Source organism: Xiphophorus hellerii, chromosome 17 (assembly GCF_003331165.1).
Source record: "Xiphophorus hellerii strain 12219 chromosome 17, Xiphophorus_hellerii-4.1, whole genome shotgun sequence".
Taxonomy (NCBI): Eukaryota; Metazoa; Chordata; class Actinopteri; order Cyprinodontiformes; family Poeciliidae; genus Xiphophorus; species Xiphophorus hellerii.
The window spans coordinates 13724688-13750169 of NC_045688.1; the positions used below are offsets into that span (position 1 = coordinate 13724688).

General features: G+C 41.1%; 1 long non-coding RNA gene across 1 annotated transcript; it reads left to right on the top strand.

The window, feature by feature from the left end:
- Window positions 1-9310: 9310 nt before the first annotated feature.
- On the top strand, window positions 9311-13993 carry LOC116736770 (uncharacterized). The gene is made up of 2 exons (XR_004342667.1): window positions 9311-10184; window positions 13143-13993. It is a non-coding gene; the product is annotated as an uncharacterized LOC116736770 (long non-coding RNA).
- Window positions 13994-25482: the final 11489 nt, after the last annotated feature.

Below are 25482 nucleotides of genomic sequence, written 5' to 3' on the forward strand. Positions count from 1 at the left end.
TATATGGTAGAAACAATAATTTTTGAAAGTCAATAGGGCGTTGAACAACTGCCAAATATAGATAATGTTGCCAAGTTATGAAACGCTGCATCACCGCCAATCATATCCTCTGAACATTTACTCTAATTGTATGGGTTCTACAGATGCTTGCAATGTACAAGCCTCGAGTATCACCCATTTATTGTGTGATATTTTTGTTTGTTTTTATATTACCAAAATACAAATATTGCAAATGCCTTCAAGATAAAATATTGTTCTCAATCTTTGCCAAACGTTTGGGGCAGTTTTAGGTCCATAGACATTCTTTAAGGCTTTTCTTTTACCCAAAATCCACTCTGGCCAGTCTGATGAGATTTTAAATTTTCTATGGATTTCACTCAGCATCCAAGTTACCAATCTGAAATGAGAAAATTTGTTTTTGTGATAACCAGAACAACAAGAATTCAATGTGGTGAAGTGTTGAACCAATGCTACATCTACACTGACATGCCAAGCTGAACGGAAGGCAAATCTCACCACCCGCACATGCGCATTACATCCATGTACTTGATGTGCTTGGATGCTGTGCCTCCATAATTCAAATTCATCAGGTATATCTAATGTGCAGCAGGCATGCATGGAAAGACACACAGCCAATGTGTATCCACAAATTAAATCAGGCAAGACCTCAACAGCAACCTGCATGCTAGGATGCACATGCAGCTGCTTACTGTGTTGTGATCAGCTGACCAAACAGGCAGCTGCTCACAGGTTCCCAATCATTTACAGTAAAGTACACAATCAGTTTGTACCGATATGATTGCTGCTCATTTTCGGTCGTCCCTCCCCCCCAACACTTGGGTCGCTCGCTGCTCGCCTTTTTAACCTCGCCGTCCGTCTTCACCTTTGTTTACTGCTGTTGTGATCTGGAGAACATGGTGTTCCCGTCAAAGTGTAGGTGCTTACCGCTCAGAAATTATGTAAACGCTTGATGTGGCCTACGTTGGGAAATTGACCAGTAATTTTCCGGCAAATTGAACCGCAGGCAACTGCCTGAATAAAAAAGACACAACGGCATGTACTGGAGGGGCGGGACTGAACAAAAAAATCTTCTCCTTTTCTTTCCTACAAATTTGGTGAAGTGAAACATCGGTACATGCTCAATACATAATACACTGTAGATTAATTTACGACAAAAAACACAATCATTCAAGTCAAAAATTGCTGCAGCCATGGCTTTCTAAGAAAGCAATATTCTTAGAAAGAATGTCTACAAAATAGTATTCATTAAAATCACAGGAAACACTGAAGGTTAAATCATAATTTTAAAAAAAGAAGCAACACTCTTTTCCAGAAATGTTGGTACCCCTGTCCACCTTGAAGTAAAAACGATCATTTTTAGCACAAGGCAGATACTATTAGTACATTTTGGGAAGAACTTGGTCAAAAAAAATAAAAACATTTAATTGTTGCTGAAATAGGTACTGAAATCAGGAAGTAGAAGAGGTTGTCTCCAAACAAAGCGCTAGTTTTACCAGGTAAAACATTTGAAGGACCAGATGTTGCCTCCAATAAGCAAATGTTGTTAAATTCAAACCCGTTTGCATGTGGATGAATTAAAATAGTCCTATATGTCCTTTTATTTTCCACATATTCCACAGAGTTCACAACTTCTTCATCGGATGAAGTAGTTTGAAAAGGTGTTGATTAGTGAAATCTTGATCCAAGATGATAATGGCTGACAGCAGGGTGAAAATGGGGCCACCCAATCCATCAATGTGTCGCCATTATCTTGGCAGGAAAACCAAAGGGAGCCATCTTTTGGGTTTCATGTGCTAAAAGATCTATAGTGTCACATTTTTTTTGCATCCATTAGAGAACAAAAGCTTGGCAAATCCCTTTGCCTGTGTGTGTAATATGTGTTAACGTGTTTAAGCGTGGCCGGTGTGAGGATAGGCGGGCAGATGGGCGGGTTGTCAGTCTAACTGATGGACATGAGCGCACTGATTGATTAATAGATGGTGCCTTTGAAGGGTGGAGAGGGGGGTTGAGTTCAGCACTCTCTTACAGCTGTTCACTTCCACAATGGTAACAAAACGAATAAATAAGAAACACTCAGTGGGGATTAGAGACGTCCACCGTCATGTCTGCACAATGTTTTCGGTTATTGACATATTTCCCCATACATAATGCAGCAGCTCTGTGTTTACACTGGACAGTCGACTGATCAATACGTTCATAAAATGCTTTCACCTGATGACGCCTATAGTAATCACATGGGGGGTTTGGCGGGGAGAAGTCTCATCTGCATCTGTGGAATAACAACTACCCCTCTCTGATAATTGATTAGATTCACAGCCATCAGTGTGGGGAACCTCCCCCTCGCAAACACAAACGCATAACCGGACGCACAACGTGACCCTTGACCAAGATGTAATAAGGTCATATTAGTGTAGTGGGAATAGGCCGTAAATGCCAGCGAGTGCGGACATTCCCCTCCTCGGAGAGGCTACCATAAAAAAGGAAACGGGAGGAGAGGGGGCGATTTAGAGGGAGAGATAGCAAAAGGCAGAAAGTGATGGATGGGTAGATAAATGGATCGACGAACGGAAGGAAGGAATTAAAAAATGGTTCGGACCTTTTAACCTATCGAAACGTTGCTGACAGCAGCTACTTCTTGCTGCAAACTAGTAGTATCCCAGTTTTCGCTTCAACATTCCCTACGTTCAATACCAAGGTCATCGGCATCTGTTAAACTGCCATTGAAACCATTGAAGCCCTAAAATAAAAAAATAAAAAAACTAACTCAGCATGTCAGTGATTCATTTGATGTTTCAAGTAAACACTCTCAGTGGAGTTTGCATCTGCATGAACGTGAGAAAGTGCAGAGCTTACCAAAGGCTAATCTAGCTAGCTAGATTAGATAGATAGCAAGCTAGTTAGCTAGCTAAATTAGATACATAGTTAGCTAGATTGACTAGCTAGCTAGATTACACAGCAAGCTAGTTAGCTAGCTAAATTAGATACATAGTTAGCTAGATTGACTAGCTAGATGAAGGATAGCTGGCTAGATTAGATAGATAGCAGTTAGCTAGCTAGTCCTTGTGGGTCCAACCGGGCCCACACCCATATCACTTGCCTCAACCCTCGCAGGCACAAGGTTAAATTAGATAGATAGTAAGGTAGTTAGCTAGCTAGATTGACTAACTAGATAGCTAGCAAGCTGATAAATTGCTAAATAGAAATTCAAAGCAAAAGAAATGTAGAACGACAATGGGAGCAGCCTTAGTTAAAATAAATGAAAAACTATTACAATAATCCATGCAATTTAAAACAAAAAGACAGATCTCCAGCAGTGTAAAGGAAAGAGGTCATCCTTCAATGACAACATGGTGGTGGCAGGATGATGCTATGGAGATGCTTTTCTTCAACAGGTACAGGTTAGCTGGTTGATGGGAAAATGCCTGATGCTATAAATACAGGGGCTACACAAACAGTAGCTGTGCATAGTACTGACTGGGAGCTGCATGCCACGCCTTATAATTTTTTATTTTAAAAACAATCGCAAAAAACTGAAATAAAATATATTGAGGTCTATTGTTAAAACAGTACAACATGTGAAAAAATTGAAGATGTCCGCTTCAGTCAAGAACAGTTGAGAATCCTCCGCTGCCGCTAAGTGACAGACTGCGTCTGGTTAGCTCAGCAGGAGGAAGAGCAGCGATGGACACCCGTATCTCACTGGCTGCAGTCCACACCGCAGGAGTCATCTGCTGCAATAAGCTCCAACCACACGCATGCTGGAAGCAAAGCCTGTCCACGTGCGCCCGCAGACACACACACACACGCCCACACAGAACCGCGCGCATACAGATTTCCAGCAGCTAGCATATGCATATGGCTAAAGGCAAAAATGCATGGAAGAAAACCGCTTGACGCATGGAGCCGCTGTACATTTAACAAGGGCGCCGACTGTTATGACACACTCACTAACATTTAGAAACGCACGCTCCGTGGGGACTGTCTAGTGTAATAAAGGCTCAGTCACGCTATAGAGTGGCTACCGCAGTGTTTGGATTAGAGCGCGCTCATATGGTAGGATCAGGGTCTTAACTGAAATGACTTAGACTTAAGAAAAAGAACATTAAGATGGCCTTATAAGGACAAAACAAGCTAAGCTAATGGACCCTCCCGTCCATCAGTGGGGACATTTGAGGTTTATATATGGAGTTGTTTGATCTTCAGACATGAGTCACCCAGAGTGGTTATCTAGTCTTGGCAGGTCAAAAGTTCATTATTGCTCTCTTTGTTCTCTTCTCTTCTCGTTATCCCTCGTTTTTATCTTTAATGCTGATCTGTAAATCTCAGAAATGGTTGGAAAGTTTCCAAGAATGTGACATTTAGCTGTAAATTACAGTGACTAAAACAAAACTCAATAAGGATTGCTCCTGCTCTCTCCATACCAGGGGTCAGTCTCTGCCTTACTGCCTCAGTTGGAGGAGAGCTGTTGTCTTGATCGCATGTATTACAGGTTGGAGTGGGAGATGGACAGACAGGAGACAACGCTGTCTGTCGTAACACGATCACTGCTCCTGTATTTAGTGGCAGAGAAAAAGTGAAGCTCAAATACTCTTGATTTTTGGATTTTGGAACCCTCATATGTAGATCGTGACCGAACAAACAAATTCCCAGACGCAAGTAGACATTTCATTTCAAGCTTCTGATGGTGATGCATCCAGACCTAGAACCTGCTGGTGGAACTCCACCATGTAGGAAAAACTTCGGATTCCTCTGAATTGGCTGGAGGTTTCACTCCTAAACCAATCTCTAATAAGCAAATGACAATGGATAGAATAATGGATTGATTGATGGAACGGATTATGATTAGCAGGCTTTTTTGGGGGGGGAGGGCTGATCTTCTTGTGCCAAGGTTGTTGCCTCAAAGTCGTGCAAGAAACGTTGCGCTGGTGAGAAAATTACATGAGCCATTTGATGGTGGTGTGTAGGACATCAATCTTTAAGGACTCTAGCCTTCGTTTGAAACACCCAAACAGCAGGGGTGTCAAACTAAACAAAACCGCTCTTGCAAAATTTCAGCAGAAAGCTACAAAAAATACAAAAGGAGAAGTTTCTAGAGAAAAAATTTGCAACACTGACATCGCCTGTTTCCGAGGAAGGTTACTTGTGTCATCAGATACAAAGTTCTGATGAAATCAAACGTTTGATCAGATAGGAGACACATTTAAGTCATTGTGTATTGAGTGTTTATTTTCTGCCAGAAAGGCTGTATATTTTGGCCTGTGCGCTTTAGGTCTAGATCGCCCTCTGTTTGGAATTTAGGGTGTATGCACACCACCCTCGCTTAGTCCGAAACTTTAGTTTGCTTGCCTAGAAATTCTCTCTTGGTTTTGGTCGTGTGAATGTGCAATCTAACTCTGATGAAAAAAGCAAACTCTGGTCCTTCTTGGTTTGCTTGACGTGATTTGTGCGATTCAAATGCATATGTGAATGCCAAGCAGACCGGAGACCTGCTCCAAGAGCAGGAAGTGGACTATAGCGCAAGGTATTCTGGGTAAGTACAACAAAAAACATCTGGTGGGAGACAAATCCTACAACCGCTAAAATCTGACGCCGCTCCATTTTTGTTTACATTTTGTGAAGGAGGAACTTGTGTCTGTGTCTTTGTATGTTTTCCTTCAGTGGTTCTTGGTGCAGCGCCACCACAGGCGAGGGGTGGAACAGGCTTTTCACAGGACGTGGTTCGTTTGGCAGTGCAGTGTGAAAGAGAACCGTGCCAGCTGAAAATTGTACAAACATTGCAATTTTGGTCCCTACTGGACTATCCGGTGTGAAAACACAGTCAGTGTTGCACTCCATTTCAAGCGTCAGGCTCATACAAACACCTCTAAATATGCAGGGAGTTTGCAAAAGGCTGACCTGCTTTTTCTGTTTACAATTAAGAGCCTTATTTATTTTTCATGCAACCTTTGCTTAACAAGGCGGCCCCATCCGAGAACAAATTCTTATTGGAACAGACAGCCTGGGAAGGGAAACAAGCAGGCATGAGAGAGAGAAGAGACTTTTTTTTTTTTTTTGGCCGGGGGTGACGAAAAAGAAGAGAGCGCAGAGGATGGGGAGGAGAAGAGAGGGAAGAAGAGAGGAGTCGTGACCAACACATTAGTGAAATGCCACAGAGTGACAGCGGATGTGTAAAGCACTGCTGGGCTTCGGGAGGAAAGCAAGCAAAGGAAGTGGCAAATTTTTTTTGTTTGTTGTTGTTTTAGATCATTTTGTGTGTTGTTAATCCATTCACAGAACCGGTTTGAGATAGGATCAGCAGCGCACTTCAAAGTAAACGCTGCGTTTTACCTGGTAGCCTCACCTATGAAGCTTTTATTTTACTGGAACTCCCAGTACATAATCAGAACCAAAGACTAATATTTATTTTGCAGCACCATAAATGACTCATTGCACCAAAATGATCAGGATGTGCCTCTTCACTGTCTGTCTTCTGAAGCAGAGAAACAAGTTTAGACTAAAGCTTCTTTATATAATTCCAGGAAGAGATTTATTCAGAAGGAATGTGTTTCCTGAAAACTTTTGCTCACCTTCTCCTTTCCTGGAACTCCTCAAACTTTCTTTTTTTTTGATTGATCCTGTGCAGAAAAGTGCGTCTATACACGTGGTTGTCGTGGCAACCGAGCTCAGCTGAGAGTTTTTGTTCCGGATGAATGTGGCGATGTAACCAAAGATGAGGAAATAGTTTTGTGAATGAAGGAACATTTAATTTTCTATTTTTTTTTATAACAAGAAACAAAGATCAGACTGTGATGAAAGGATTCAGAGAACTCTTCAGATTCTGTGAATAGCACAGCTGTCGAACGCGTCGTCCAAACTTGCACCGTTAATATTTTCAGCTGCGTCGAAGAGAGAAGACTGTGGGGAAAAAAAAGTGTGCGAGGATGCAAGATGATCGGGGTTGACATTTTACGTTGGTCTGGAACAGGACCTGCAAATATTTCCTGTTTCTTGAAATGCAGACTGGAATACCGATGGAAATGTGACTCCTGTGCAATGAATCTAAAAAAAATAAGAGGAATAAAACCGTGATTTTGATGATTACGCTCATAACTCCAAGCACGGAGTTTCTACAGAAAATCAGTGGCAGTTCTCTACTAATTATTACTAATAATTAGCTGCAGCCGCAACTTCGTTTTTCTCGGTGTGTGAGCCATCAAACCCAGGATTTAAACCTTTTAGTGAGCACGACTGACCTTCTGAAATTGAGTTCTTGTGGGACATGAAATTTCCGGGCCAGAAAGACCTTCATATTGTTATTTTCACCATCAAATTTCTCTGTTCTTGCAGGAATTTGCTGGACATTAAGCCATCGTGTGTAAAAGGAGAACTGATTATGTGCTTAAAAGTGAGACTTTCAGCTGCTTCCATTCACAGTTGCTATTTTGCGCAATTACACAATAAAGAATACCATTCTGGTTGCAGCACAGCACACGGGCACGGTCGGGCATAATGTGCAAGTCGACACGTTTACAAGGTTGCACTTCATACCAGGGGTCAACGGATCGGTTATGGTGCAAAGGTCACCACTTTGTCTCAACATTGAAAAAGAATCTAGTCTGTTGTGCATATTCACTTCTTACTCTGATACCACTAAATTAAAATGGCATGATTTTTAAAAATGTAGAAAAGACGACAATATTGCTGTAATTGCGTCATTTTTTGGTCAGCAGACCTTTAGTTTTTATTTCATATTGAACAGAATGGGTGCATACAGGGACAGTCTAGTTTCCCCTGCTGCTTGCAGTTCTCCTCAAATAACCTCCCTCCCTCCTCTGCTGCATATTGAACAGAAGGACTCAGATCACCTTGTGTAGAGCAATTAAATTTAAAAACAGCGTCTCTGTGCTAAAGTCACTAAATTTGTTATACGTGCGACAGAACATGCGGGGGGCAGCTGCAGCATGTTGGGTAGAGCAACATGCATATTTGCATAAAGCCTCAGCCGTCTGCATGTGCTGATTAGACAGAGATAAACAGGTAAATGAAAGCATCACTTGTGTAAATGGGTGAATTAGCAGCCAAATTGACTCAGCGGATAATCTGGGGGAACTTTGAGCTCGATACCGACGCTGCATTTCCCTCTGTATCGTTTCATCATTTAAGTGTGCGAGATGATGTGTCAGGGACAAAGAAAAAAAGAAAAAGAAAAAAAAAGTTTGGACTGCATTGGGGTTGTCTGTTTCCTTCCGCCCTCCACATCCTCCACATCCTTCGCTCCTTCGTTCCTCTCTCATCCACCGCTTCACTTCTCTTTAATTCCGGCGAAGGCATTTCCTTTTTCTCCTTAAGTGATCTACTCATGACTTTGAAGTGGCAACTTATCTCTATTTTTCGCAACCTTTTGAGGTCAAACGGCTGCATTTACTTTTTTCCCCCCCAAAATATTAAAACCCCACAAAACTTCTCATTAAACTATAATTCATCACATGTGACTTTGGTGAAAGAAGTTTAAGCAATTCCTGCTGGGACCCACAAATATGGATATGCCAATTTTATGCTTGATGCCTGGTTGTATCTTTGTGCTACCCTGTTGTGCCAGAAAGGTTGTCACTACTCATTTGTGTGGCAGTATTTTGGATACGTCGCAGATAGATACTGTAGGTTATAGTGGAAAACCGTTTCTTTCTGCTTTCTTCAGATTTAAAAGTTGACCTGCACTAAATCAGCTAAGATATCAGGAAACATAGTTTGGAAACCCGAAAGTCTGGTTCATTCCACGGTACAAATTGATTTGTTGAAGCAATTATGCCCGAGAAAGACTACCATGGAAAAATCCAGCCATGCTATTCAGGAAGTAGACAGGTTCAATGAACCAAGGATGAATGTCTTTCATTGCGAAATGTGTGTATTAATCCAAAAAGAAAAGAAAGAAACCATTTGAAAATGTTTGATTGATCTCGTCTCATCATCCACAGCGAAACGTGTCCTGTGCCACCATGGACTGAAAGGCCGCTCGGTTAGGAAGAGGCCTTTGCCCCAAAAATATAAAGTCAAGTAAGAGTTTGCGACTTGGCACAAAGCAGAGGTCTGCATAAGCAAATAAGTTCCAAATTTTTAAAGAAAACAACAAGAAATGGATCCTGTCATTCATTCTAATGCATCTTTTAAACAGTGTTTAAATCTCTGCCTTCAACCCCTTGTGCAAAGCTTGATAATAAATTTGAAACACACATTGTTGAGCTTTTTACTGCAGTGTGTGTGTGTGTGTGTGTTCAATTGCTTGTCTGCAGACTGTGTACCCTGCATGTTGTGTGTGATGGTGCCAGTGTGGAGGGGTGTGTGTGTGTGTGTGCCAGAGAGAGAAACAGACAGTGCAAACGTGACTGGAGTGTCAGGAACACCGAGTTCAGACATCGACGCCGTGTCTCTCTTCCATTTCTTCCTCTCCTTTTCTTTCATTTGTTCCCCCGTCTTTCCTCCCACCACCCTCCTTCATCCTTTTCTCCTACCGTCTTTCCCTTTATCTCCCCTCCTCTTTGTCTCTCCCTCTCTTTCCTTCATATGCAGCAACCCACTCAGACGTCGATGAATAATTCAGTCTGTGTTGCACTGCAGGTTTCCCCCTCTCCCCATTCCTTCCCATTTTGCCGCCTCCCCTCTTTTCTCTCCTCCACTGCATCATCCCTCCTTCCTCGGCGTCAATCCTTTCGCGATCAAAAAGTGGCCTGATAATCTACATCTCGGTTTAACAGTCGGTGTTGACGTGCGTTAAAAGCAGAGCAGAGGTACTCCGTGTGTTTAGTATTCCGCAGCCGAAGCTACGGGGGGATTTCTGTGCGTCTCTCCCGCCGCCCCTCCCATCAGCCTCTCCATCAGCATCACTCCCCTCTCTGATTTGCGATCAGAAAGATCCACCAGAAGCCCGTGTCGGAAGGGGTGAGTCACCGGCAAAGTCCGCTTGGCAACCGAGAAGCTGGTCACGCTGCGGGCTTCCAGGAAGTCATTTGACATTTCACAGTCTCTCCAAAACAGTTCAGACTCATCCCACCTGCTTTCCATGGAGGAAAAGAAAGGGAGAAAAGAAAGAAAGAAAGAAAAAGACCCCAGTCATGAGACTCTGACACCTCTGCATGTCTAAAACACGGCAACAGTCGTCACAGCAGCTCATTAGCGCTGACCTGCAGGTACAAAGCTAATCTCTTATGTAACTTCTTCTATAATGAGTGATTTACTAGACGAGTTCTGATTAATCCTGATGTGGAAAATTCTCCAAAGTGAGGGGCTGGCGAGTGGAAAGAACAGCTGACCTTTCCGTACGAGGTGCCGTCTGCAGGCCTGGTGGTCCGCTGCGTTTCAAACACATTCGATGAGTTACTGCTCCTCTTCACTTGGGGCGCTCTGCCCAAAAATGGCAACAAAATACAAAGAAAAAAGGGACGGGTTTAAATTTGGGGAACGGGACTCCGGGTTGTCGAGTCTGCTTGACCGAAACGATGAGGCTGGGAATTGCCATTAAAATTGTGATGGATTTGGGGAGGCAGTGGTGAAAGCACAACCCACATAAGGAGGCCTTAGTCCTCGGCACGGCCGTCGCAGGTTCGATTCCCAGTCTGGTGATATTTTCCTGTCAATTCACTATCATATAAAGGCCAACAGAGCCAATCACCAGAGCTGTGCATTAAAATGGACGGGGAGTCTAACAAAAACACAACTGGAAGACAAACGTCTAAAACAAAGGATGGGCTTGATCAAAGCGGATCAGATGAAGAGTAAAAGATGTGGCTATGGGGACGGGGGGGAGAAATAGGTGTATTTACATGAAGTTCCCCCTAGCGCGGAGGTAGTTGCCATGGAGACCGAGCCTAGGCGTCCGAATACCCACTTTGGAGGGGAAGGGACGGGCTGAGCAGCGGGGGGAGTGCGCCCTAGCAGCCAATGGGAACGCTCGGCTGGGCTGTCACACATTTCCCACACGCAGAGCTCCGGCATTAGAGGTTGCACAACTCTCTCTCCGCCGGAAAACACGGCATCACAGCCTACTTCCTCCAGCTGGGCGCGCGTGAGTTGAATTCAGGGTGGAATTCGGCGAAATAAAAACGGAACGGAGGGTGTGTGTGTGTGTGTGTGTGTGTGTGCAGACTGTTTGATCCAGCAGAATATAAAGCGACAGGCCGCCGTAATTACTCGCCCGACGGAGCAGGCCCGAGGCTGTTGTGTACACAGAGCGCTGGAATGTTCCGAGTCTCACCCAAACACATCATATGACCAGCAAAAACAAAATCCTGCCCAGCCCCCCTTATTGTTCTGAGGAAGAGACACCTGGAGCATGAGAACGATGAGGAGTTTGGAGACAGACAGTGATGTGCATCAGAGTGTGTTCTCATTATTTCACTGTAAATGTGCTGCAGTCGGTAATTCACGTCTAGCTGCCAGAAATAATGCGGAGTCTATCTTTTCATTTGGGCAAATTAGTTGTATTGATGAAGCACAACTCCCGGTCAGCAGAGGCACTGCATCGTTATTTGTTGCCACAGCATTTTATGTCCCCCCCAAAAAATATGCATATCATCAGTGTGGCAAAGTTTGGACAAGATTTGTAGCAGATTTCCTCTTGCAACTCAATTTGTGTTCAATAATTGTGAACAGATCTTTGGATCACTGCAACTCCTCATTAGGTGATTATAGATGTATTGTAAGAAACTATTATCTAGTAAATTAAGAGCATGAGAAACATTTTTTTAATGTATTTCAAGGAATCAGAGTCAGTGGGCAAAGTTAAGCAGGGAAAGATTGTGCAAAGTTTGAATTTTGACCCTCCACAGTTCATGAGTGACCAATGAATTTGTCAATCTCTGATCCAGACTAACTTTTCAGAGGCCTCTAATTAGAGGAAAAACATGGACTTTAAATAACTGACAATGACGCAGCAAATAAAAGTTTGCATGTTTGTCATGTTCGGTTGTGTTTTATAGTTTTGTGAATTCTGTGACAAAAGTAGTATGCCAACTTTGCAACCTGCAAACTGCATTTAAAACAATTTTTTTTTTTTAAATCTATGCTCAGTGAAGAATAATACAACTGGGAAGCACAAAATTTTAAATATTTTTGATTTTCTGTTGGTTACTAGGTCTTAATGACAAAAAAAACCCCCAAAACAATTACCATTTATTGTGTTGTTTCTGTCTGACTGTCATGTTTTCTCCGCCACAAACCAAAGACGAAAACTTCCAAATCTTTATATGTAGAGGCTGATTGTGGGACGTTCCATTTTTAAGGAGAATTATTATGCCATCTGACTCGATTACCTGGCCAAGACAACGTCTTTATTAACCACCATCTAAAAAAAGAAAAAAAAATGTTTTGAGAAAAAGGGCCCCAAACTCCTCAAAAGCTGCGTTCACAAAGATATTGATGCTCAATTCCAATTTGCTGCTGAAATCCAATTTTTTTTCCTTCTGTGTTGAACAGAATCGGATTTCTGTGTGAACAGATGCGTAGGAGAAGAATGTCGACATCACACAGCAGCTCGTCGTTTACGGGAGTGGGAATGGGTGCCGTGTCTATGGATCAGTTTTAAAATTGAGTAATGGAGTAATGGAGCCAACAATATCACCACATGATCATAAGATGAAGGAAGCCGAGAAAAAGAATGAACTACTGATAGAAATGGCCTTTTGTGGAGCACTGATTGCTATTTCTGTTAAGTCTGTTTGGATGCGTAGTTGGAACCAGGAGTAGTGTAATTGTGATGTGATGGACTTTTCACAATTTAAGAATTTTCAGAAAGTATCATTTCCAGTCATTGTTTGCCTCCGGATTTACCACACCCAACTACTTCTGGTGACGATGAATGTCTCAGGTTGATGTAAAAATCAGAAAAAATGCATTATGACCCATCAGATTGTGAACTCCTTGAAAATGAACCACAGGTGGAAATGATAAACTTTTTCTATTTTTGGGAGGGGGGTGTGGGAGGTGGGGGTAAAAAGATCAGACTTGGACGATTCAGACTGCTATGAATAATTCACGGCGGTCTGAGTGGCAGGATGCGTATTTCTGCTGTGTGAATGTAGACAAACTGTCCTCGTCTTGCAAATGTCTCCTTCAAAACACCAAACTAAAAATAATTTGATCTTTTGTAGGACTCTGCAGAACTTGATAAAACGCTGAGGAGACAATCCAACCTTTCGACTCAAGCAAGTTGGACAAAGAAGAAGCCTAAAGGTTGCAAGGAGCACTTGAGTTTGACAGTCCTGTTGTAGAATAATCTACAAATCACCAAGTAAAACAAAGACTTGTAAGGTGTTTCCTAGAGAAGTAGTGAAAGGGTTTGCCAGCTTCAAAGAAATTTGCTTGATTCACTGCTGTTGTATTTTAGTCACAAGACTAGGACATACTCAAGGTCACAATGAGTTTGTCCTTCAGTTTGACTTTAATCCAAACTGGAAAATCTCCAAGTCATTCCTCTGATAAACATGTGAACAATTAGTAGACAGCGTAGCTCCTACCACTGATAAAGTCCTAAAAACAGGTGTGGTAAGAAGTAGAATAAAAATAAGCAGGTTGTTTTTTTGTTTTTTTTATAACTACATTGGTCAAAAACCATCTTTTCTGTCTGCATGATGCTAGACTTGAACTGAAGTTACATTCAAATTGAAGTTGTTAGTCTTTTCACACTCGTCTTTTGCATGGCGGTTGATAGTAAAATCCCATTTTACATGTTTTTTTGAATGCTGATTTCTTGTAGAATATGTCGGCCCGAACAGGAAGGCAAACTACATACATTTGCAAAAGTTTTCAAATCAGCGATAGTTACCACATCAGACAGTATTGTGTATTTTATTGAGATTTTGTACGAGTGACAAACTACAAAGTATCACATACTGCAATTGTGAAACGCCTCCATATATATCTATTTACTAATTCTGGCTTCTGAAAGCTTAATTAGGTGAGCTGTTAAAGTTGATCAAAAATAAATAAGTAAAGGAAAATATGATCCAGCTGTTTTCACATTCTTTAGGGATTTTGTAAAACATTTTCCTTTCACTGCATCATCACACTCTGCTTTTTAAAAATTTTTCTAATCACATAAGCCCCCCTGTTCCTCACAAAATAGATTGAAGTTTGTGGTTGCACCATAAACGTGGAAGAGTTCAAGGGGTATGAAGACTTTTGGAAGGCACAAACATCACTGAATGCAAAACGTTGTGATGATTCCCACAAGGATTCTCCAGCAACAAAGAAACCCACTCATGTGCCCCCTGAATCCACTCCAGATGACAGCAGCAAAGAGACCCACATGAATTAGTTTTTTTTTTCCTTGGTTTTGACAACTAGTCGCATGTGATAATGAACGAGGCTGAGCGGTGCTCGGCAGATAAATGAAAGTGACGCGTGAAAGCTGCGCCCCTGTGGTGTAAAAATAGAAAATATGCAAAAATAAGAAATCAGAGGGTCTAAAATAGACTTTTCAGGTGGGATTAAAAGGAATGCTTTCTTTGTCTTATTTATTCTTTTTTTTTTTTTTTTTTTTTAAAGTGGATTCCTTGACAGCACTGCTTTTATTTTCCGATTTTGCAAGCAAGATTGTTTCAGGAGATGAAAAATGCAACTGGACATCCACTCGCGCAAATTATGACTTCTGAACCTCAGCAAGAGCGGCAACGAGGGCGCATGCCAACACACGACTCTCTCCAGATGACCTCGGGATTAAAAAAAAAAGGAAAGAAAAAAAAGAAAGACGTCCTTATTGCCAGTCGACCAGTGAAAGGCTAATCCGTTTGGCGCTGGAGTTCATCCAACGGTTGACGGATTAACCCACTGGTTACGGTCGCACGCATTCTCTGTCGCTCGCACCGTGTCACCGCCGGTCATGAGTCTAATGACGCGGCGTTACCGGAACAAACCGGATAGATGTGGCGCCGGGCTGTAAGACAGGAATGATTCTGAACGCGTGCACGGTCAGATCCTAACCTCATGGTACTGTTAGCTACCAGCTAAAACAGAAAATGGCTTTAATACTGAAGCATTTATTGGTACGTAGTCGAAACTTTAAACAGATATAAGAATACAAACGATTAATCGAGATTAATCAAATATCAAAATAATTGTCAACTAATTTGGTCATTGATTAATCGTTAACTGGAGCACACAGACTCGAAAAGGATCAATTGCTGAAAGAGCAACATATTCAGAGCAGTAATTCAGCCAAAACAACAACAAAAAACAACACATTTTGCATTTAGGATAAAAAGAAAATGTGTCTGAGTATTTTCTACTTAGAAGTTCTTAAGTTGTAGTTTTAGCTTCAAATTATTTTGAAAGAAAAATAAAAGAACTAGGCACCTTTTCCCATACAATTATTTATCAGCCCTAAATTGTATTCATAAAGCAGAAATACAGTGATTGATAAAGCATTGATAAAGCTTTTCACATGATGTTAGAAGTTTTTCCTTTTTTAGATGCAGAGGATGCAGAAATCCTATGTTATTGCTTTTTAAGCAATAACATGTTGATTTTCTTATTTGAAATTTGCACATTTTAGTGCATCTTTAGTATTATAGAAAAAAAAATTCCTTAAATGAAAAATCTGCAAAATGTACCATTACAAAAAAAAATCAAATTAATCATCAGAATAAATGGACAGATTAATCGACAATTAAAATAATCATTAGTTGCAGGCCTAATCCAGAGTGATTTCTTGCACTGATGCTCTCCTCTCCTCTGTGATTCCGTGTGTGGCCACTAGAGGCTCCCTGGCGTTTGTGCAGCAGCCCTGAGGAGGGGCGCGGCTCTGCGCTCTGATTCAGGTCAATGAGTTCCTTGTGGTGAGAAGGGAGAGGAATGGGGGGTGGAGGGGGGGACAGTAAGCCTCCATGCCAAGCGATGCGCACATGCAGCACACACACACGCACGCATGCAGACGGACAGGCAGGAAAACAGTGTGACAGCACATTCGCTGGTGTTATTATTAGCAGCTGTAATATTTTCAGAGCCCCCTTGCAAGCTCTGATACGTGGCTCAGCCGATTGGATGGAGGGAAGCACTCGCCAACGTATGAGGACAGGATGTACAGTACATACGCTGTGACCCACTGTAAGCACCGGCGTGAATATTTGACGTGAGCGTTGGAAAAGAACAAGAAAAGAAAAAGTGATTTACCTCACAAGACCCAACTAGGAAGTCCGTGTGCATCTGTGCCAAAACATGAGAGGCTCCATGCATCTGTGCATGCAGGCGTGTGAGTTTGTACCGGGGTTAGTTTCAGCGAGGGCCGCTGTGCAGCAGCGAGGATTCAGTTACATGTATTAAGTGCAGGGTGGAGATCCAGAAGCTGTGAGCTACGGGCACTGCTTGTGACTGCAACACACACACACACACGCCCCACACACACACACCAGGTTGGGGAAAACGAGGTCGGCTTGGCGCTTTGTCAAATTTCTCCCTGCCGCCCTGCTCTCTCGCCAAATGCCGCATAGGATGCTACGCTCCGACGCAGAGGGGCCCGGCTCCTGCTGCAGCGTTTTAAGAAGGGCTAGAAGTGCACAGGGTGTCCTCGATTCCACACGCTGCAAAAAATTGAAAAAGGAACCAAAACAAACCCTGAACTGGTGGAATAAATGAGGACATGTTAATCGCACTCAGAGAATTCAACCTCATCGAGGGAGAATTCAGCACAACCTTAGCTCCGAAGCATCGGTATCGATTTTGCATAAGTATACCTCTCAAAACATTATCACACTTTGTCGTGTTACAACTGAAATCTTCACTGTATTTTAACGGGATTTTGTGCGATTGACCTACAAACAGTAGCGCACAAGTGTGACGTAAGGAAATGGGATGGCATTCAAAACCATGTACGAATAAAAATCTAAAACATCCGTATCACGGGACCCTCTTCCCCCCTGATACTCTTACATAAAATCCACAGTCCATCTGTGTTTAGTTCATCCTCAGTATATCCCCAGGTCTTCTGATGAGGTGTTCAGAGATTTCTTAGTGAACAAGCAGCAGCATGAAGACCCGGGAACACATCCAGTCGTGAAAACATTTCTGTAGAAGTTAAAAGAACTAGGACTCTGGGGGAGCTGCAGAGACCCACAGCTCAGGTAGGTTAGACTCTACAAATCCAGCCTTTATGTTTTAGTTGGTACAAAGAAAAACCACAAATCAACCTGCTTATAGTTTGCTACTCAGGTCGGATACGTCCCAAACAGAACTTTTACAGCCAAAACACTATTAGCGGTAGGAAACTAACACTGTGGTGGTGTCATCATACTACTGGGGATGATTATATTCAACTGGGAAACTAGTTGGAAGGAGTAAACTTTGCATTTTCTACCCAAAAATTTGATTTTCCAGAACAAGAAGGCCTCCTGATGTTGGAATTCTGCATATTTATCTAAATATCAATACCAAGGTGAGTATTGGTATTAGATCAGCACTAGCGTGATGAGATTGACACTTTCATTTGCAGTTTCTCTTTGGCCAGAAAATTACTCAATTCCAACCGTGACCGACAGTCTCAGCAAGAGGTGTTTCAATCAAAATCAGGAATATCCAGGTAATCTCAATCATAATACAAAACAATCAGAAATTAAGCTTCAGCAGAGAAAAAAAAAAAAAAAACTTACTGGAACTCAAACATTATACACTTATGTAAAGATACATACCTCAAAACTGAAATACGACTGTGCCTGAATGTAGAAACCAAAGGAGGTTACAGTTACAGACTCAGTTATTGTCATAATTGTGTGTGGTAGAAAGTAATCAGGTAATTTTAGTTCTAGACGGCTACATTGTTTTATGTTATAGTTGATAAAAAATAAAAAAAACACGTCGAAAACATTTGTCCTGTATGCTATTCATAATTAACTAACTGAAGTCAAATCAAGATCAATGATTGGATGACGTTTTGAGAAAAACGTGTTGCCATCTGTGATAACAGCCCAGTGTTTATTTGGTATCAGATCAATAGCAAAAGTTCCAGTTGCAATTGTGATGTTGCACATGCCAGTATTAACGAGATGTGATAAATTTGGCATTTACAGCTTAAGTTATCATGGAAAACATAGGCAAATTTGAGCTGCAATTGAACGGGGAAGCTGAAGGCAAAATCATGTTTTCCAGGTTTCTACTTTTACTTTGTGCCACCTCACATTACCAACGCTAATATGTGTCGTAGTATCATATAAAACACCAGTAACACGAACTGAAGCGCAGTATATATAGCACAAGTCGCAACTTCATCTGGTTCCGATTTGTAGGCAATTTGTAACTCGTAGTATTCCATGTCAGAATAATGCACTCCAGGATTTCACTCATTTCTCTCGTCATAGCGCAGGAGCCTCTTATTCCCCGAACAACTCAGTTCCTCTTCTGATGTGGCTTTCAGTCTTTTTTGGCGACGCCCCCATCCTGACAGCTCTGACGCTAAAGGAAAGAGGAAACGGAGGCTGTGCAGACTTCCAGTCCTTACAGTCAGATTGATGAAACCATCAAACCCAGTGTGAGTGACATTTAGCTGCTGTGTGTTTTACAGCTTCTTGGACACGCGCTGCCATTTTCACCTTGACAGCAGTGTTCATGTCGTCTCCTCCACCTTTTTTATTGCTCTATCCTGTGTCCTAACTGCTTTGTTGCAATAATAAATCATCTTTCTTGTATTGTGAAAAGAAAACTTATTTAGTTTGTCGTAGATGAGTGAACTTTATTGGGCTAATAACCTAGATGGGACTAGATGAGCTTAGCCCACCAGGTTAAGCATTACTTATTCATTTAAGTCTTATTAAAATGTTTGCATTTTTAAGACTTTATAGCTGCTGTTCAGGTATTTAACTTCCAATCTTTCCAATAACACACAGTTATCCCATTAAGGTATTTTTTAAAAACGTTTTGAGAATCTGGCTAACTCCAATTCCCAATCTCTACTCTCCGTATTTTTTCAAGACAGTATTCGAGACATATCCAGTTTAAATGAAGACGAGGACTAGCGCTTGCCTGGACGTCTAGTGTTCAAAGAGAATCTTCTTGGATTTAACTACGTGGCTCGCTTATTGCCATTTGACAGCTCTGTGAACCGCACTAAGGACGCCCTGCTTACCCAATCTGCTTTGATTTTACACCCCATTACAAAGAGGAAGAGATGCGTAAAGTAATGCCAGTTGCCCTTTGGTGACCTTTTCACTGTTGACATTTTACTGCTTCCAGTTTGGGTCGTGTTGAAATAAAAGCGTGCATGTGTGTGTGTGTGTGTGTGTGGGGGGGTGTGCGCGCGTGTGTGTATGTTTCTGCGAGCAAACTGTAGTTTACTATTGACCCCAAACACTGAGCGGTGAACATGAAAGCAAAACATGATCTTAATAGCAGGATTTTTAACTTGCAATGTGTGCAAAAAAACCCCATAAAAAACACAACTTTGAATCAACTGTCAGTCCAAACAAAATAAACTGTAAAAGTTCTAAATCGTAAATGTAATTAAAATTTATCTACAGAAATTTCTTCATAGAAAATAACCTTTTAACAATAGGTGCGATTTTTACAGCATTTTAAATCATGTCTTTTACAAGAGATGGTTGATCTACACCGCGTTAGTGAATTTCTGAATACCAGGACAAGAAAAATGATTTACTATTTAGAGTTTATAAGCATTATAGCCCTAAATATGATCATTTTCTGCAAGGAGCAAATAGGTAAACTACATTTATGTAAAATTATCCTTAAAATCAGAGTTTCTGCACCTAAGAGGACTTTTAAAGGTGCTTTTCATGTTGGGACCGGACGCCAACATGAAGAAATTATTTAGGTAAATTCAAGTTCTGTCACTCTTCAGCAAAGTAGTAGTTGTGTTCAGTAGGAATACACAATCTCATAGGAAACTCTCATTCATCCCCATGTTGCTTTTGACACATTAGCACGGCCATCTATCAGACGTGGATTTTCTTTTTTTAATGGCAAAAATGATGTGTAAAGAAAACATGCCCTGCTGGAGAATCAACGTAACTGCAGTTCAAATAAAACGCATGACAATGTTAAGGCTAATTAAAGCGTTTTACACCATTCATTACTGTGGATACACATCGACATGCCAGATGCTAAAGACTCAGAGCCGCACTCTCTCCTGTTTGGAAAATTATGACATGGAAAAACAGGAGTACTCTGCTTCACTGGGTTAAGGAATTACTTTTTGAATGTTCATTCAGAGTTTAACTAGTGACTACAGCTAGTTTCTAGTTAGTGATAGCTAAAATACCAGTTATTTATAGTCATTTGAGGGCCCACTAAACAAACAAGGCTTTAAAGTGGTTATAAAACAGTCTTTAAGTCTTAAAACATCCTAAATGTGAATAGATTTTCCACTCTAGATTAGGAAAAAATCATTGCGGACTAAGCCTCAAATTTGTATGTTTTTTTGTTTTTTTTTCATTCATTGCTTCTTCCTTCAGCTTTTTGTTTTTTGTTTCAGTGAGATAGCAGCACTGGTTGATAGCTCTGTGGCTGAGTAATTCAGTTGTTGTCACGCTGTGACAAAATAAATCATTTGATTAGAGATGCAGTCAGCCAAAGATCAGCATTGGACAATTTTCCCTTTGGGTCTCATATAGTGTTCGATAAACAACATTTTCTTTAGAACTTCGATCAATTTAAGAGGGTATTTATTTTTGCACTGTCCTTGAGGATTACATCACTGTGTAAATCTGTAAAAAAAAAAAAAAAAAATACATAGATGCTCCATAGTACAGAGGACCTGGACTCTCGGCTATTGAGAAACAATTAAAATTTTACCCAATAGCTAACATCTCCCCATGCTGGCTTGTAATGCCCCAGTTTGACTCTCTGAACCTTACGAGAACTTGCCTACACTGTAAACTACCATCTTCCACTACAAAGAGAGAAGTGCCGAGTCAAACAAGATGGCTGTTAATGCTAACTCAATATTTGGAAGCGTGGCCAACGTGGACTAAATGGCTTTCTTCATTTCTTCTGCTGCCGTTGCTAAAACCAAAGACAGATTACAAAACTAAACAGAGCAGAAAATTGACGTCATCATTCGCAACTTCTTCTGTTCGCTGATTGGGCCGGCTGACATTCTACCAGAGGAATCCAAGTCAATGGGAGAAAGTGAAGGTGAAGAATTGAAGCGAGATTAGAATTGAGCGGATTTGCAATGACCTATTGTATTCAATCAACTTTTTTATTGAAATACTTAAGTTTTAAACATAGCTAAACGCTCCGCTTTTGTTCCGATCAAGCCATTAAACAACGTCAAACCCAGGAGGCCTCGTCCATAAACACCAAAGCGTCCGCTTGCCTTTTCTCCGGGGTCACGGTGCGACGGGGCTCCCTGTAATTTACCTTCTGTTGGGGCACGCAGGGCCGTTTGCCCGGCATTCCTCCGCTGCCCACCACAACACATGAAAGCCTCAGCCGCAGCTGTTATAGATGGGGAGAAAATGAGTCCCAGATGGCAAAGTGTCTCGTGCGCGCGCATGTGTCCATGTCTCCTGCCACATGAGACGCTGCTTTTACTGTACAAGTGGCTTGGGTCGCATCCCCAGGGTAATGTGGGGAAGACTATTGCGGGATGGTGGGGAGCGTGTGGGTGGATGCGAAAGCATGCTGACTGTCCGCAGAGCAGCTGGTTCATAGAGGACCTGCTCTCTTGCTTTTACATGAACGACATACCTGCGCTTTTAGTTTGCTGAATTCTTTGTGTTTTCTTACAACGTCAAAATCCAGGAATTGCTGCCATTGAAAACCCAATACGGCTCAAAAGCTATTGATTGAGATACTGAAATCAGGATCCACCCTGCTGCTACATTATGCCTGTCAAACCATAGAAGACATCCACTAAATGATGAGATGATCCTAATGGTGTGAGACGGCTAAACAACTTTCTGTTGCTTATCGAGCCTCATTTGCTAATTCTTCATCTTTGTTCACATACATGTACATCCACACACAAGGATGTATGTTGCTACAAAATGTCTCTAGTCAAAATTTGGAAGGAAGGAAGGAAACGTAGGAACCCTAATCTACAACAGAAATCTCATGCAACAGAAAATCACTGCTGTTCACAACAGTATTGAGCTTCAACAACCAATAGTTATAAATAAATCACAATAAACTGCACTCAAAGTGAACAGGCTTGTATTTTATATTTTTAAATGATTTTTTTTTTTTTTACAACTAGCTGTATGCGTCATCACACTGAAAAGAATCGGAGGGTCAATGATTTCTTTTCTCTGTGAGAACGTTTCATGCGTGGGTGAAGAGCTCCACTACTGAAAGGTGTTTGCACAAAATTAGATAACCCTTTCATAAGCTGCATGTGTATAATTTTCCGTGGGTTCTGCAGATAATGTTAACAGTTTTCCGTCTAAATCGAAGCCTTTGATTATGTTTGTGCTGATTGTAGAACAGTGTTGCATTCAACACTTATTGAATGCAATCCTGTAATATCACCAGAACTCTGACAGTGATGAGGTACTTTTTTGTTGTTGTTGATTTTACAAAGGTGATTTCTGGCTATTTAAAACCAGTTTCTTTTAAAAATCCCTTTTATACTAAGTCATTGAACAACAACGACAAACATTTTTGGCTGGCCAGTGAAAAACTTTTGTGTGAATTTTGGGGGAAATCTGAGCAGAGTGCTTTTGAAATCCTTATCTTAAGGAACTACAATAGTTAAAGAAAACCTTCAGTGTTTGACATATGCTTATTGCAAGTCAGTTGCCATTGCCTGACATGACATACATCTAGAAAGGTGGAAGTTTGTTTGTATCTTGATCACCAAAGAAATGGGCCAAAATGAATCTTTGACCCATTAACTGCTTCTCCTACCGCCTGATTTATTTGTTACTGTATAAAAACAAAAAGTAATGAAGCAAACAAATTTTTCAAAAGCAGATGAAAGACGCAATGAATGAAAAAAAAAAATTACAAATGTAAAATGCTAAAGAAATTAAACCTTAGAATGGAAAATCCTGGCACACATGCATAAAATCGCAAGCTATATCTTAGATTTTTTTTAAGACCCTCACTTTAGTGGACCCTCAGTTAACTGTAAATCTCAGAAAACAATATTACGAGCAAAGTTATCAAAGAGTGGTATCAAAACAGAGTGTAGTTAGCCATTAGCTTGCTAATTCAGCAAACTGCTTCTTCAACAAAGATCTCTAGTAGAAATATATCTCACAAAACAGCAAATAACTTATGCTTTTGTTATTTAAATCAAATTTCTTTAAGCTATTTTGCAAATGAATTGTTTAAGTTGTTTACATAACTATAGTATTTTGAAAAAAACAAAAACGAAAGAACAAAATTTGTGGGAGAGCAACAAGAATATGTTACAAATTCAGAGTAATTGTGACAAATAATGACGAGTATCATTATACTCCATTACTGTTGTGTTAGCTATTGTTACTAACCTTGGTTTGAAAGTCTTACAATGTCCCGTTTCATAAGATATCTATATATCGCTACCAAACATTACAAGGACATCTGGGTTATTGTAATGTGAGTCATGCATGAATCTCTGCTGCTGCATGTCTTTAATACTGGGCCAGAGTTCACACCACATGAGCTTTTCCCCTCACAACCCACAGTACAGAGGTCGTTTGTTTTCATCTTAAAAAGGAAGCAAAGAACACCGAGTATGACTTCCAACATGATATGGATGTCAAAGGTCACTGCTGTGCTCAGACTGAGAAAGGGAAATTGGTGAAATTGCAGCATGTTGTTGAAAGCCGTCTGCTAGAGTTAGGTAAGAAGGTGAAAGTTCACATCTTGAACTCTAATGTCTGGGTGAGAACCTCCACAGGAAAGACTGGAGCCTGATAAAGAATGTGTGGTTGATTAATTTCCTCGTAAAAAGGACGGCTTAGTCACTTTCCTCTGACTGTGCAACATATTTTAAACTTCAAAACCTTCATCATACTCTGTATGTTCAGCTAACAAATACAAGCGGATATATGCGCGTTTTAAGATAGCGTCAAGGTTATCTTAAATTTTTCTGAAGATTTATTACACAAAAAAAAAGCATGAAAGCTTTTAAATCTGCTTTAGTTAGCAAGTAGAGGCCTCTCGGGTGTCTTCTATACTCCTTTGATTTAAGAGGATTTTCATTAAAGGCTGTAAATCTGTTGGTACTTAAACCTTCCTCTGTTCCATCTGTGTGAAAACCTCCACTCGTATGTAAATGTTCCCAACATTTACATTTTTAAGTGAGTAAACTGAACCTTAAGTTACCCCCAGGGTGTCATACACTCACTGACCTTAAAGGGGTAGCTCAGTATTTCAAAAGGTTATAAGCAGTTAATTTCTCACCTGCGGTGAAAAACTGCATTTAGCGGAAATCCAGATTAGCTGGTTCTAAAAGCGACACAGTTAGTGGGCTTCCAACATCTTAAACTTACATCCGTTTCCCAAAGAGAACAAAACAAAAAAATTGCAAGGGTTAAGAAAACACTTCCTAGGAAATATCTAAACTGTTACATGCAAAATTAGGATACAAAATAAACTCTAAACGGCCAATGTTAGTAAGTCAGACACCAAATATACTCTAACATGCATCGATACACACAGTAGAAACTGACTCAGCACAACAGCAGAAGCTACAGTTTCCCTTATCTAAGCTTGGGGGAACAGCCATTCAGTGCCAAGAGAAACGAATGCAGTTCTGGGATTGGCTGCTTTGCAAATGCCAGCCAATAGCATGCCAAGAAGCATTGCACCTTGATTTTTCAGTTTCCTTAGCAGCATTTGCTGTTATTGTAAAATGAATAAAAAACTGAAACGCACAAAGCATAGAATTGGACCGAATAGATGTGCTCTTATGGCTTGGACAGATACTCGATCCAGAACTTTTTCCCCCCCAAAATCGGGGCCAATAATATGGGATCAGTACATCTCTAAAAGCAAGATATAGGGCTGTTTCAACTTTTCTTTTCAATCTTAAAAGTTTCAAGGTGGACATCTTGTACTTTGAAAAAAATTAAGTTAAGAAACTGGATAAATTTAAATCTGGGAATGTGTGGAACTTTGAAACTACAAATGTGGAGGAATCTTGAGACTAAAAAAAGGAACTCGTAACCTTTATGAAACCTTCTGTTACCTGGGTAATACTCTGACTTTCCGCCCCATGACCTGTGTGTAAGAAAGACCCTGCTTGTTCAGGTCTGGAGAATCCGGACAGCCAGGCGCCACGCTCGCGGCTCGTGCGTCTAGATTCAGCCGACGAGCCCCCGTCTTCTCCGCTCTATAAAACACGGGGTGAGAAATAAAGCGCCGCTGCATATGCTGCGCTCATATGTGGTGATGTCACCTTGATGCTGCCAAGAGACCAGCAACTCGAAAGAGAACCCCCCCCCAAAAAAAACAACTTTGGATCGTTTACTCTCATGTTGTTAATTCCTTCCTCTTCCGTTTGTCTTTTCGTCTTTCTCAATTACTTTTGGTTTTATCTGCACTTGTCACCCCAGA